Consider the following 16409-nt stretch of genomic DNA (forward strand, 5'->3'; position numbering starts at 1 on the left):
TTGTACACACCAATTTGCTTCACAAATGTACTTTCTGGAAGTGAATCCCCTTTGCTTTCCTGGTCTGGCCTAAACGTGACTGCAGACACACAGAGATGTGATAAACTTTGCAATGGTCTCTGAATCCGCCAAACAAGACATTCTATTGTATCAAACTGTTCCGAGGTCTAAAGGATAAAACCAGACAGAACACCCGGCCCCAGCCTCAGTATCGGAAAAAGGAAATGAGAAACACAGTCCTGTTGACCCTGCAGAGACCTCCTTCCTAACATCTGAGAGCTTGTGACAACATTTACAAACTACATAGAAACATCGGGAATGGAGTAGGTCATACAACACATTGAGCCTTGCCCATTCCAGTTCATGTTCAAATATCTCCTCAATGCACTTTTCCCACACACTGTACACATCCCTTAATGTGATTCACCGTGGGAAGCTATAAAGTAGGAAGTGCACTCGTCCCTTTGGTCGGTCGAGTTTGCTACCAAATTCAATATAATGATACCTGGCCCTTTATTTCCATATCGTTCTCCTTCTCACTCACCATTCCTTTACTGTCTCTAAATCCTTATTTATATTCAGTGGCTTGGCTTCCAGCTTCGAGTGCATTCCCCAAGTTCACCAGTTGCTGAGTGCAGACATTTATTGTCATCTCATTGTAGAATGGCCTGTCCGTACCTAATACTGTGGAGCCTTGTTTTAGACACCACAGCCAGGGGAATTATTATCCCTGCTTCCAATCCGTCTCACGCTGTCAGAGCTTTATATATCTCACTGAGATCTCCAGCCATTTTCCTAAACCCCATGGAATACAGGCCCAGTCGCCCCAAACTCTGCTCCCACAACCAGCCTGTCATCACAAAGATCGGTCTGGTCATCCTTCACTGCTCTCCCTCAATGTCAGGTTTGTCCTTTATTAGGTACTGAGACCAAACATGCACAGAATACTGCACATGTTTGAGATGGGGTCTCACTAAAGCCCTGTACAGCTGCAGTAAGACACGCTTACTCCTGGATTCAAATCCCCCTGAAACGAAGGTCAGCACGTCATTGATCTTCCCAACTGCTTTTTGCTCCTGCAATATTGCTTTCAGTGACTGGTGTACAGGGAGATCCAGATCCTTTGCAATGTTACAGCTCCCCACTTGGTGGGTCTATGTACACTGGGCAGCGTGTGAATGCCATTCCCAGTATTGACTTCTGGCTTCAGACCTCACTGCGCTGCAGGGACCTCGGAGGGCCGCGCAGAAGGAAACAACGAAAAGGCGCATACGCCGCTTTTCAGATCAACTTGTTTCAAACAAGCCCTTTTCAAACGAAAAGCAGCCAATCTCTTGTTCCCACCAAAGGGCACACCGCCACCTCTACCCACATTGCTCTCCATCTGCCACGTATTTGCCCATTCACTACACTTGTCTTAGTCACTTTGAAGCTTTTTTACAAACTCCCCACCCACTCACAATCCAACATCCTTTAGTTCTGTCAGCAGGCTGGGATATATTGTATTTGATTCCTGCAACCAATTATTTAATGGTTATTGTGAACAGCTGGGACCTGAGCACCGATCTCTGTGATGTCCCAGCAACCTTCCTCTGTTATTATTTTTTAAATTATATTTATATCGTGAATCTGGGTGTGACTGGCTGAGCCAGCATTTATTGCCTGTCTCTGGTTGCCCCTTGAGAAGGTGGTGGTGAGCTGCCTTGTTGAACCACTGCAGTCCACTGTGGATTCAGTGACAGGAACACCATTAAATGCCAAGGGGCAGTGCTTAGATTGTATTTTATTGGTGATGATCAGGGGCTGGTATTTGTGTGACGTGAATATTACTTGCCACTTGTCAGTCTGGATACTGTCCAGATCTTGTTGTGTTTGAACATAGACTGCTTCAGTATCTGAGGAGACACAAATGTTGCTGAATATTGTGCAATCATGGGCTAACATCTCCACTTCTGACCTTACAATAGATCAAGCAGCCCTGGAGATGTATGGGCCTAGGCCACTGCCCGAGGGACTCCTACAGACTTGTCCTGGAGCTGAGTTGACTGGCCTTTATCAGCCATGACCATCTTCATACGTGTCAGGTATGATTCTAACCAGCAGCGTGTTTGCCCCTGATACCCATTGATTCCAGTGTTGCTAAGGCCCCTTGATGCCACGTTTGGTCGAAGGCTGCCTTGTTTTAAAGGGCTGTCACTCTCATCCCCCCTCTGGAATTCATCTCTTTTGTCCGTGTTTGAACCAAGGTAATGAGGTCAGGAGCTGGGAAGACCCTGGTGGAGCCCAAACTGGGCGTTTGCTGACCACGTTATTGCTGAGCAAGTGCTGCTTGAATGCACTGACACCTTCCACCACTTTACTGATGATCGAGCGTAGACTGATGGAGTGGTATTGGTCGGATTGGATTTGTTCTGCTTTTTATGCATAGGAGATACTTGGGGTAATTTTCGACGTAATCGGGGAAATGTCATTGCTGTAACTGTATTGGAACAGTTTAGCTCGGGCAGTGACAAGGTCTGGAGAACAACTTTTCAGGACTATTGGCAGAATGTTGTCAGGGTATGTACCCTCTGGGGTATCCAGTGTCTCCAACAGAATCTGGATATCGCGTGGAATGAATCGAATTGGTTGATGACTGGTAAACTGAATTGCTGAGGACCACTGGAGGAGGCCGAGATGGATAATCCACTCAGCACATCTGACTGAAGATTATTGCGAATGCATGAACGTTATCTTTTCCACTGAAGTGCTGGGCTCTTCCATCATTAAGGATGGAGATACTTGTGGAATCTCCTCCTCCGATGACTTGTTTAATTGTCCATAACTATCCTCAACTAGAAGTGGAAGGATTGCAGAGCTTAGATCTGATCGTTGCTTGTGGGATCACTTAGCACTATCTATCACTTACTGCTTGTGCTGTTTGGTGCACAAATAGTCCTGTTTGGTGACTTCACCAGGCTGACACCTCATTTTCAGGTATTCCCAGTGCTGCTCCTGCCCTCCTGCACACTCCATTGAATCAAGGTTGATCCTCTGGCTTGATGGTAATTGTTGTGAGGGGGATATGCCAGGCCATGAGATTGTGCTGGAGTACAATTCAGCTGATATTGATGCCCCACAACACATTATGGAAACCCAGACTTGAGCTGCTAGATCTGTTCGAAGTCTGTCCTATTTAGCACGGTGATAGTACCACCCAAACGTGTGGAGGCTATTCTCAATGTGCAGGTGTGACTTTGTCTCCAAATTAACTATGCAGTGGTCACTCTTACCGATACTGTCATGGACAGATACTTCTGCAACTGGCAGATGAGTAAGACTGCGATCAAATATGGCTTTCCCGTCTTGTTGGTTCCTTCACCACCTGCTGCAGACCGAGTCGAGAAGTTATATCCTTTCAGACCCAACCAGCTCAAGCAGTAATGCTGCAGCTGAGCTACTCTTGGTGGTGGACATTGAAATCCCTCACCCAGAGTACATTTTGTGCCTTTGCCACCCTCAGTGCTTCCTTCAAGTGTTGGTCAGCATGGAGGAGTACTGACTCATCAATTGAGAGAGGCTGCTACATGGTAATCAGCAGGAGGTTTCCTTTCCCATGTGTAAACTAATGCCATGAGACTTCATGGGATACAGGTCACTGTTGAGGACTCCCAGAGCAATTCCCTTCCAACTGTATCCCACGGTGCCACCATTTCTGCTGTGTCTATCTTGCTGGTGAGAGAGGAGATATCCGGGGAAGGTGATGGGGAGTCCGGGACATAGTCATATTTACAGAATCATACCTTAAATACAATGTCAGGCTGTTGCTTCACGTGTCTGTTTATTTCTATTCACTGTTTCCTGCTTGCTGTCCCATTCTAGAAGCATGGCCATATATTCGCCCCAATCCACTAAGATTTGATTTTGCAAACCGGGCTTGGAGCTTTACCAATTTTTTTCTGAAAATCCACATGTTTTACATCTATTGCTTCTCTTTCATTTGTCTCCTAGTCAGTTTCTCAAACATAATTCCCATTTTACAAAGCTATGTTAGTGTTGTCTGTGACCATTATTTTCAGCCTCAATAATTGCTCCTAAACCATTTACTTACTATGTTCGATGTTCCATGTAATATTTCGTTTTCCACACCAGACTTGGTTTTCCTGGTATTGGCAGAAAGTTCTGGGAAGACAGAACTGAAGTAGTGGATTCATAGTTTTGCCATTTCCCTGTTCCCCATTCTCCATTCTCTGGTTTCAAACTAGAAGGATCCCACACTGTTTTGTCATACTTCTCACATTGACATAATTTGACAAGCTATAACAGTTTACTCTTATAACCTTTGTGAACATTATGTTCAGAAACCTATCAATTCCTGTCTTAAGCTGCTCAGCTCCACATCATACACGCACAGGAGCATAGTCTCTGTACCAACAGAAATACAGCACGATCTATATTAGTCCCACTTTCCAACACCAGGCACATAGCCTGGAATATTATGACACTTCCAAGTGCCCGTGCAAGTACACTTAACGGTTGAGAGGTTAGCCGTGATAACTCCCCTCTCAGGAAGGACATTCCAGACCTCAACACCCTCTGGGTGAATAAAAAGTAATATTTAAATCCTCTCTGAACGTCAAGCTCTTCACATTAAGATGTGCTCCCTTGTTCTTGACCCTCTGTCTAAAAGGGACAGCTGCTATCTATCCACCCTGTCCATGCCCCTTGTTAACTTATCCTTCTGAATCACATCCCCTGCAGCCTCCTCTGCTCCAAAGTAAACAACCCGAGCTTATTCAGCCTCTCTCCATCGCTGATATGCTCCACCCCAGGGAACATCCTGGTGAATCTCCTCTGCAACCACTCCAGTACAATCACATCCTTCCTGTAATGTGACTCCCAGAACGACATACAGTACTCCATCGTGGACTAAACTAAGCCCTATATAGCACTTATAATCTACTCCCTGATTAATAAATGCTCTACCCAAGGTTCAATTCTTAGATAGTCCATTACCCTGTTCAGTCACATTCAGGGATGTGTGGAGAAACACCCTGTGAGCTTCCTAGTGTGCTGCCACCTTCCAAAGTACATCACCTCATATTTATCAGGATCACATTCCATCTGCCATTGATCTGCCCATCTGATCATTCCACTTGTATATTCCTGTAAAATCAGAACTTCCTCCTCACTGCCAACCACCCTGTCAATCTTTGTGACAAACACAAACTTACTTATCACAACTCCCACCCCTCCACCCACTCCCCCTCCAGATTCACATCTATACCATTTATGAATGCGACAAACAATAAGGGACACAGCACTGATCCCTGCGGTACACCAGGGGACTCTGGTCTCCAGTCACACAAACAGCCTTCTCCCACCACCCTCTGCCTCCTGACACGAAGACAATTTTTGTTGTAAGTTTTCAAGTTATCCTTGATACTGTGAGATTTTACTTTTTATTCAATTTCCCATGTGAAATTTTGTCAAAAGGCCTTGCTGCAAAACTAAATAAGCGACCTAATCAAATCAAATTCAGTAGGTGTGACTTCACTCTGATAAAGTCGTGATGATTATCCCTGATCAAACCTTGCGACTCTGATTTGAGTTCGATTTTCTCCTTCTCTATTTTCTCCAGTAGTTTCCCGAACAGTGATCTAATACTCTCTCGTCCATAGTTACCTTGGCAAATCTCTACCACCCTTACTGTGAAGTGGAATCATATTAGCTGTTGTCAAGTCCTCTGGTACCTCCCCTATAGTTAGATTCCAATTAAAATTTCCTCCCTTGACTCCAACAGTATCCAGACCTGCGGATTGGTCCAATGTTATACCAGACAAAGCCTCAAACCCCTGCTCGTATTTTACATCAATCTCTTCAAGAGCTTTCCAGTCCATCTTCTCGAATTCTTTACCTGCATCCTCCTTCTCTAAAGTAAAACAGCTGTGATGTTTACATGTAACAACCTATCAATGTTCTCCGGGTTGACGCATTGATTGCCCCCCTTTGGTTTCTAATGGACACGAACTGTTTGCTGATTATTCTGTTCTACTTGACCGTGTAGAATACCGTGGGATTCTCCCTAATCTCTTCTGCTTGCACTTCTCCATGTCCCTCTGTTATTCAGTCCCCTCTATGTTTCTAAGTTTCTAAGTTTCACTGCAATCACCTTTCATCTTTTGAAACTCGAGATCACAGGCTGAGTTTCCCCATCAGACAATATTGCCATTTTATGGATTAGTCTGGAGAATACCTTTTGCAGTTCCTCTGTAGTCAGTATATTCGATATTAGATTGGGACTCCAAACGGTACACAATACTCTAAGTTTAGTCCCAGCAACACGATATGCAGCTGGTGCATGACATCTTCTATATTGCAATTACATACACATGAATGTAAACCTAATTTTTCGCTTCCTATTTGCATGCGTTCTTCCCAATTCCTTTCACTTTAACTTTTCTTATGATGTTAATGTGAGAGTTCTTTAAAAAAATCCTCCTGAATATACAACGATACGTTATCCATTAGCTCCTCGTTGCCTATGTCCACAAGAATCATCTTCAAACATTTCCAAAAAATGTTTGCCACATATGGTTTCCGTTTTTCGATGCATTATCATCCTCCCCAGTTTTCCCATCACCTTCTATATATCCAGTAACACGTTCTTTGTAATTTAGCCCAAGAGACACCCGACCGCGGATTTCAAGTTAACTGGTCTGTAGTTCACCACTCTCCATATTAATTCTTTCTTAAACTATTGGATAATATTAATAACTTTTGCCATATCCAGATTGGCTAAATATCTTTCCGGAGTGTTTTGGAAAATAACATGAATATCTAAGATGCAATCAATACATCCATTGCTGCTTCCTCTGAAACTCTTGTATGAAGTACATCTGATCTGTCAGATTTACAAATACTCAATCCAGCTTTCTTTTAAAAGATGACCTCAACACTGATAAGAATGATCTTAGACTTTACTTACACAAGTCCCATGGTCACTTGGTATTTCTGGGAGAATTTCTGGATATTCTGCCTTGAAGATAGACACAAAGAAACTGTTTCTTTCCCCTGTGATTTCTCTGTTCTCTACAAGAAATTACCCTGTCCGCATACCTACTGTTCCACATTTGACCTCGTTTTTACTTTTGTTTCACACACTGATCTACGTTTTATTTAGCAGTCTTTATTTTTTTTTAGCAGTTTTTATGTTTTTTTCAGCAGTCTTTATGGTTTTCTTTTGTTTGCATGCTGTTTCGTTTTTTTGATTTCCTTCTCATTTTCTTGGTCATCCGTTGCTGAGTCCTACATTTCTCCGAATCCACTAGCTTACTACAACACTTGGCATTTTTCTAAGCTGCTTCCTTTGACCTAATAGGTAGTTAAAGATGAGGCTGAAAGAGTTAGGTCGGAGAGGAGGGTGGACCAGATTGATGGGAAGGAAGATGAGCACATATGAACGTTCAAAAGGGGGGAGTGTGCTGAGTTGGAATATTTTACTGGGATAAGGTGGAGTTAGGGGAAATGGGGAAACTGGTGAAATCGACATTAATCCCCTGTGGTTGGAGGGTCCCATGGCAGAAAAGGAACCTTTCTTCATCCATGCTTCGGGTTGTGAGGGTTTGGTGATGGAGGAGGCCCAGGACTCTCATATCCTTGCCAGAGTGGAAAGGAGAGTTAAAGTGTTTAGCCACAAGGTGGTGGAGTTGGTCAATGTGGCTGTTCCAGCGATGTTCTCTGAAATGATCCATGTATGTCTCGCCAATGTAGAGAAGACCACACTGAGTTTAAAGGATGCAGTAGATGAGGCGTTCTGTCTCCCTTCATCACCTATCACTTTCAATACCACCTTCATCTACCTATCGCATTCCTAGCTACCTGCCTCCTGCCACACCCCCTTCTCATTTATCTCTCAGCTGCCTTGACCCAGAAGCCTCATTCCTGATAAAGGGTTGTGCTCGAAACGACAATGCTCCTGCTCCTAGTACGCTGCCCGACCGTGCTTTTCCAGCGCCACTGATCTCCAGCAGCTGCAGTGCCCACTTTCTCCTCACACCTTCAGGGCTTGCATGATTCAGATTTATAACAGTTACTTCAAATAAAACAAACACTATCGTGTACTCAAACAGCATAAAAGGAAACAATGCATTGTCGTCCCTGTTCCCAAAAGGCCCTTTCCAGCAAAGTTTTCAATTAGCTTTTCTGATCAGGTGAATTGGCCATGCTAAGTTGCCCGTAGTGTTAGGTAAGAGGTAGATGTAGGGGTATGGGTGGGTTGCGCTTCGGCGGGGCGGTGTGGACTTGTTGGGCCAAAGGGCCTGTTTCCACACTGTAAGTAAGTAATCTGATCATCCAACACCAATTTCTAAATAACCTGATTGCTAGCTTCGTGCTCGACAAAATGTTAGTGCCAGCTATCTAACACATGCTCATGAAATCCATTCTTCCCAGCATTCGCTTTCAGTTGTGTTAACACAGTTTAGATATAATTATTACTGCAGTAGCCACAAATGTGTATATCCCATTTCCTGTTTTATAACATGCCCAACATTTATATTGAAGTTTTCACTTTGATATATAACTCCCATCAATGTTTGCTCCTCCTTGCTGTTTTTACACTCCATCTTACTAGATTCTGTAGAATCTGAGCGACGTGGGTTTTGGGGAGACTCGCAACATCATTTACGATCTTCTTAAGCATCATTGTGACATTTTCTCCAGATCTCCCGTAATGCTAGTGGAGTAGAGAAGGATAATGATCGTTCATAAATGCTCTGTATTTCCCCCAGAGAGCTGAGACTGCTCTAACCTGGGTGGGAACCTTACCGCAGGCTGGTAAAGTATTGCTGCTGCTGTACAGGGTCTTAGTGAGATCACATCTGGAGTAGTGTGTTCAGATTTAGTCTCTTCAATGAAGAAAGGATGTTGTTATATTGGAAGCAGCTCAGAGATGGTCCCCTCAGCTGCATCCTGCGATGAAGGTGCTCGCTTACAACGAAAGGATGATAAGGTTGATCCAATAGCCATTGGAGTTTGCAAAAATGAAAGAAGATCTTATTTCAACATAGATGCCAGGAAGGAGTCAACACGTGAAGACAATGTCACAGATAATGGAGAAATCCATTCCGTTCTCCAGCCTGTTACACAGGAACAACAGAAGGATATTCAGACCTTTGACCCTATTACACCAGAATAGGGCGAGGCTGTTCAAACCCTGGAGCCGAATGTATATTTACAGGAGGAGGCCAATCAGCCCCTCAAATCTATAACACTAGCCCCAGAGTAGGCCATCCAGCACCAGTAACCTATTACACAGCAACAGGATCAGCACATTCAGCCACCTTAAGTCCGTAACATAGGAATTGAAAGCAACCACACAGTGACTGGAGATTTTCATGTGGCGCAATCTACAATAACAGACGGCAGTCTGAGGATCGAGAGATTGCAGGGATGTGGAACAGAGGCCGCGATGACATCAGCCATGATTGTATTCCATGGCGGAGCAGGTTCGAAGGGTTGGATTCCTGACTGATGCTCCTTGTTCATATTCAGCTTTACGACTGTGTTACACAGTAATGGGGGAGGATTATGTATCAAACAGGAAGCAGGCACTCTAGATAAATCAGTCTAAAAGAGTTTGACAGAACGTCACCAGTGGAGTCACACAGTGACCAGTGCTGGGTCCTCAACTATTTACAATCTATATCAATGATCAGGAGGATGGAACAGATATAGAGATACTGGGTTTGGTCATGTTGCTGTGATAAGCAAGAGATTAAATTATCAAGAGAGGGTGGAGGGTCTACAGATAGATACAGAATGGTAAAGGCAATGGAGAATAATTTGGCAGCTGCAACATAACATGATATAATCTGTCATTTCACTTACAGGAATAATGGAAGGCAGTATGTTACTGAAATGGAGAGGAATTACAGGGATTAATGATACTGTGTACTGGGGGGTTCACTCAGACCCATTCAGACATGGGAGGTTTTGCTCCATCCCTGATCCTCTGCTCCTTGATGCTCCAAGTGAGCCCATTGCTCTCCGTACACATGGAATGTTTGGAAGTGTTTGGTTGGTGATGGGGTGTGCTATTTCCAAACGTGTATCAAGGGGATGACCTTAATCCAAGATACATTCATTCCTTTCTACATGGAGATCTGAAGACGATGGGAAGGGCTGCCTGCTTGTGAATGAAGAGGCTGCGACTGCAGTGAGGACAGGGGTATTCACCAACATGATGTACTGTGATGGGCACAATGCAAGATTAATACAGAGAGTGCTCCTTCAGTTCCTTTACCTCTCCACATTGACACGGCTACTCCACAAATGCCATGTACACCATCGGGAATCCCATTATACTGGATACACCCGGCAGCTCTCTGTTGAGGGAGAAACAATGTATTTACCTCATCCACCATATATATCCTCCATCACTGAATGGTTACATTGATGGCAACATACTAGCAGATAATGGATATGTCACCCAGTCGTGTTTGAAAAGTTCCAGAACATAGAAGCAGAATGAAACTGTGACCCTAACAGCCACTGGCAGCACCATCCTCCCCTGGTGTGATAAAGGAGGTGACACCGCTCTGTGACCAGCTCCTTGTTCAGTCAGGGTTCCCTCACACTCTGCTCCTGGGTTAAGTGGAGCTTGGGAAGCTGTTCCTGGAAAATCCGGGGTGGACACAGCAGATGCCTTTCCCCGCGCACACTCACTGCGTGGTTTCAAAGCTTGCCCTCTCTGCAACCTCTCCTCCATTTGTTGTTCATGTTGCAGACCCAGATGTTGTAACTACAGTCCCCATGCTCCATCCAAAGTTGGGTCACCAAATCCTCAGGTCGCTCTGAATGTCTGAGGCAGCTCACAGCACAACCTCCAGCAAACCATCCCCTGCTGCTGCACTAACTTTTCAATAACAGGAGTCAGTTAGAAACCTCTCGTCTATAAGTGTTGTGGACCAGACCAGATTTCCGCAAAATATTTTAAGAAGGCCGCTTAGACTCAACCCTTTCCTTATTTTGAATATAGATGGGAAGTATGCGTTCCAGGTATGTTGTGACTGGTCAAACTACTCGACATTAAGCAAAATGTAATCTATTCAAATGCTTTAGTTAAAATACAATCAAAAAAAAGAAAAAATTTGGATGGCTTATATGTTGGAACACTTACACAAAGAGTAGATACCGTATCTTCTTGGTATACACTGCTTGGCACAAAGATATATTCAAATACAGATTCTTATGCAATTTTCCTATCCAGGAGAAATCAACATGGACAGGGATCTCAGAGAGAAAGGCAGCTAGGGATCATGTATTGAAACTTCCAACCATTCTGGGACACGAACAGCTTCTGAATGCTGCAGCTAAAAACAAAACGAGGAAACCTGTTCTGAGAGAGCTGGCCACTGCCCTTCCATTGTATACAACCGTTTTAATAAAACCTAAAGGCTTTCTCAGTTATTTAGTTGAACTGTGTTCAGACAGCAGTTCTTCACCTCTGCCTTTAAAACCTCTCTTCAAAAACAATCTAAGAGAAAATAACGTTTTTACAGTGATAGTATACTCACAACTCCACATTTAATAAAATGATTCATCAATATACAAAGATGGATTAATTTTAGACCTCCTAATCTTCCTCTATTAGTAGACTGGAATGAATATATATTACATTGACTGTGAGCATACAAATGTTCACAACTCGATTCGATTTCAGTCATTTCACTCGTGCCATGGAATGTTTTTTGTCTTTCTTCATCCAAGTCTCCACAAAGTGTCAAAACTTACTTTTTCTCGCCCTGTAAACTTTATAATCTAAAATTGAATGGCAGCAAGAATAAGCTCAGTCGAAACAGACTGGAATTTTTCTCCCGAAACTTCTCCAAAAATTTTAATGTGTCACGATCAGTGATAAAGATTTGTCTCAGGTATTTTATTCGCAATTTAAATGCTGAAATGTTGTAACGCCAACACCAAGCTCAAGGCCCCCTTCCCTATTGTGGAATAAATCTGTTGATGTTTTCACTGGACACTCCAACCACACGTTACATAATGCAGCACTTCTCATCTCTCCAATACATCCTCTGAATGACACAGCTCCTCATGTCTCAGCATAAGAGAATTACATGCTTCTGTACCTCTTAATGCTCTAAGCTCTTTACCTGCTACTCCTGGCCTATGCCAGTAAACCTTACTCTCACAAGTATATGTTTTAAGAAGATCTCACACATTCTTCTCAATCCCTCACAGAAACCAAACTTTGATTTCTGAACCCAATCATCATCATCAGCCATTTCAGTTTCTAAGCTTGCCATTGCAACTCTCTGCTCTTCCACACGAGTTCTCACGACTGCAGGAAGTGAATTGTTGAACTTCTCCAAAATTAGAGTCTCTCTCAGAGTGCCATAGGTTTGTTCTGTTTTTAATACCGTTCCCCACCTTTCAAAATTACTTTGTTTGATTCTTTCAAACACAACGTGCGTTTAACCAGGGATGCTATTTTAGATCCCTGAAACACTGTCTGTCGGTTTTTAGCACAAGCTCCTATGCACTTCAGATGACTTTGTTCACCTCCTCCGATAGGGATGCAAATACCTATCAGCTTTGTTTGGATAAACTAAATCCACATGTTCTCTGGCCACTGCACTTGTTTAACCACTTTCTGAAATGAAATTAAAAAGGCTCCCCCATCATTGTCATCAAATTTAGATAATGCCTGGATGTATTTAAACAGATCCTGATCAGGCCTTTGTCTAACATAGGGTTGCTCTACCTCACTATCCTTTAATGAAAATCCATACAAAATGAAGAGGAATTTAGAATAACTTAACTATTGGAAACCTTAACCAAATAATGGATACAGTACGTTCTACAAATGAACTGTTCAATCTATTAACATCACCTAAACACACCCCTTGGCAAAAAGGAACATTCAGACATGCATTCTTGCATACAGTTCTCCAATCCAGGAGGAAACACCATCAAGTGAGGCTTTAGAGAGAGTAGCAGCTAGGGATAATTTACTAAAACTTCAAACCCCTCTGGGACCCCAAGCACCCGGTAATTGTTACAGCTACAAGAAAAAACAAACTAGAAAGCCTGGTCTGTGTGACCTGGCCATTGTTACTACTATATATTAAAAACCCTAAAAGTCCCGTAAGTTATTTACTTGAGCCGTTTTCCGTCGGCAGTTTGGCCTTTAAGATCTCTTACTACAAAAAATGAGAAACTAACGTTTTATTTAAAAAGTAACAACATTGCCACACAATTTAGATGCCTGGTCCTTTACTCAATGAGCTTCCTCGTGTTACTGAACGCAAGGTCCCCTGAATGGGGCAAGCACAGGTACAGACCAAGTTACAAGGATATGTCTTATAACTTCTGAAACACGCCTGTCTATGAACCATCACACGGGACTTACCGGGAAGGGAACAACAGCTTGAAAAAACACCATTTCAGTATTTCTGAGCTACACAATGCCAGCACTCGATACACTCGGGAGGCAAAACCCAAGGCCAGGGAAAGATACAGAGGGACAGAGAGATTCACATTAAAGACAGAAACAGGTAGTTAATTAACTGAAAAGATGTTGTGGAAATATGTGAAAAAAGGCAGGGCAGTGGGAATAACTGAGGAAGTGAGATATTCCTGAGTAAAATTACAAGAATGAGAACATTGAATAAAGGCATTGTCAGATCAGCAGAAATGGTTTGTTACATCAAATTCTGAATCTGCTTCACCGAACACCGCAAAAAACATAAACTGGGACAAGGTGACAGCCCAGCTTGGAGAGTTGCTGTGCACACCATGTTAGTGTGTTGCTCAGTAAACGACACTATCTGTCCAGCATGAGAGTATTGCAAACTTTGCTATCATATGCTAACTATCCTCTCATCAGATTACTGCCTGCAATGGGAAGTGTGTGTGTGTGTGTGTGTGTGTGTGTGTGTGGTTGAATGTGAAACTCATTGTTTGAGATGGAACGCCAATGGAGGAAATTATTTTAAATAAGAACAACTGGCAGGCTTTTTATTAATCAACAGAGAGAACGAGGGAAGTTTCATGGACAGATGAATATAAAGTGTTTGAGAATGTTAAAGTAAAGTTATTGCCAGACACAGCAGCAATATACATTGGCATGCACATGAATGACAGATGGATGGGAGTTTGGTGTGAGTTCGAATCAGATTTACTTCAGCAGGTTTGAAGCCGGGAGTGTCAGCAGCAGATTATTGGCTTCATTAAGCCTGTACTTCATAGCTCAAGGTTCAAACAGCAGATGGAATAAACCAGTGAGATATATTCTGGAGTGGTGAGTATTTCAAGTTCGAAATGTTCAGGGCATGGTGTCAAGAATCAGCTCATAGTCAAAGGGATCTCCCACTTGTGACTTGTCTGCTTCAGCTGCAGATTTTGGCCAAGGATGGGATGCAATCAGTGGAAGGAAGTGGAGTTTGTAACCAGAACAGTAGACGGTGACCTCTATGCTCTTAACAGCAAAGGCAATGATACAATGCATTGTGGTTCTCCCCTGAAACTGAATAGATCAACATAGAGACCCGTGAGTAACACTGCCAGAGCAGAGAGCGAGACAGTAATTGAACACCTTCATTGATGTAGTTAGTAGTGGTCTGTAGAGTGAATATCTGGATTGAGAGATTTAACAGGAACAATAATAGTGACAAGATGTGTAGACTATATGAAATCACCGTAATACAATCATAACTGGTTTATCGAAAACAAAAGCTGGACAGTGACTCTTACCAGGAACACCAACGATAGCCAGGAAGGGATAATAAAAGTATTGAATAATGAGAAGAGCGTAATAGATCCGCGATGATAATAACCACCAATAAAATGCAGAAAGATATCAAACATAATCAGATAAGCTCCTGTATATTGTTAGAATATTCCTGTTAAATGTTCTCAGATCCTGATCCATTGTTTGAATATTCCAGTCTAAGGTTCTCAAATTCTGATCCATTGTTGGTACATTCCAGTCTCATGTTCTCAGATTCTGATCTCTCCTCCCCCCTCTCTCTGGATCTGCTGATCCCTGTCAGTGCTGTCGGTGATGCTCCCGCTCATGTTATGGGATAACACATTGAATGGAGTCCATTTATCATTAAAAGATGGAAACTCTCCACTGGCTTAATTAGAATCCATGGAGACTGGCATTAATCGCACTTACTGAACAAATACTCTCAGTTAACCTGTTCAAAACAACACTTTTCATTTACTGGTTTTGGATGGAATGGATGAGGGTTGCTGAGGAATGGATCATAAGTCTGGAAATCTTTTAAATCTTTTTATTAACTTGTATATGAGAGTATTAACAGGACACTGCAGGCGTCTATATATGTTCCACTCTGTTTATGAAAGGAAGCAGTTATAAAATAACAGATCGGCTACATAAAGAAATTTCGCGTGATCAAGTTTCACGATACTTGAGTATTTCAAGTTAGAAATGTTCATGGCATGGTGTCAAGAATCAGCTCATAGTCAATGGGATCTCCCACAGTTGTGACTTGTCTGCTTCAGCTGCAGATATTGGCCAAGGATGGGATGGAAAGTACGCAAAGTACGGTCCTTATTGACCAGTGTGCAGCCACTCCTGGTTTAAATGCCCTGTTGTCAAATCCTTTCATAATCTTGAGACAGAGCATTGCGGCTGCTGCTCAGGAACAGGCCGAAGCAATTCTGTCCCTATGGGAAAGTTACAGAGGGATAGGAGAAGGCCATTCAGCCTATGTTAACCTGTTGCTACTTAAACAGGTGAAAATCTAGAATATTGGCACATTATGCGGAAAGAATCATTCAAAACGAAGAGATGCATCGCTGCAGCTGTATGAAGTGTTACTGAGAGGGTACCTGGAGTACATTGTGTTGTTTGTGTTTCTGTAACTGAGAAAGGATGGACCTCCATCAGATATAGTTTAACGGATGCTCGTAATCCACGGGTTGCTGTGTCAGTTAATGTCTCATATTTGTTACACAGGGACAGGAGGAGGCCATGAAGCCTCTTGAGTCTATTTCAGAGGGACAAGAGGAGGTCATTCAGCCTCTCCAGTCTATTTCAGAGGGACAGGAGGAGGCTATTCATGCTTTCCAGTCTATTACAGAGGGACAGGAGGAGCCTATTCAGCCTCTCGAGCCTGTTACAGAGGGGCAGGAAATGTTTATTTAACATTTCAAGTCTGTTGCACATAAATATAAGTTTTAAACTAGTTGTGGAATAGGAAAGACCTGATGTAAACATTAAAGTTCTAACTTTGAATAAGGCCAATTTTGAAAGTGTTAGGCGAGCCCTGTGAAAGGCTGATTGGAATACCCTATTCACAGGTAAAGGGATGGTTGGAAAATACAAGGCCATCTAAACTTGGTTTCAGAGTACAGAGCCAACGTGTTCATATGAGTGAGAT

Source organism: Chiloscyllium punctatum, chromosome 18 (assembly GCF_047496795.1).
Source record: "Chiloscyllium punctatum isolate Juve2018m chromosome 18, sChiPun1.3, whole genome shotgun sequence".
NCBI lineage: Eukaryota > Metazoa > Chordata > Chondrichthyes > Orectolobiformes > Hemiscylliidae > Chiloscyllium > Chiloscyllium punctatum.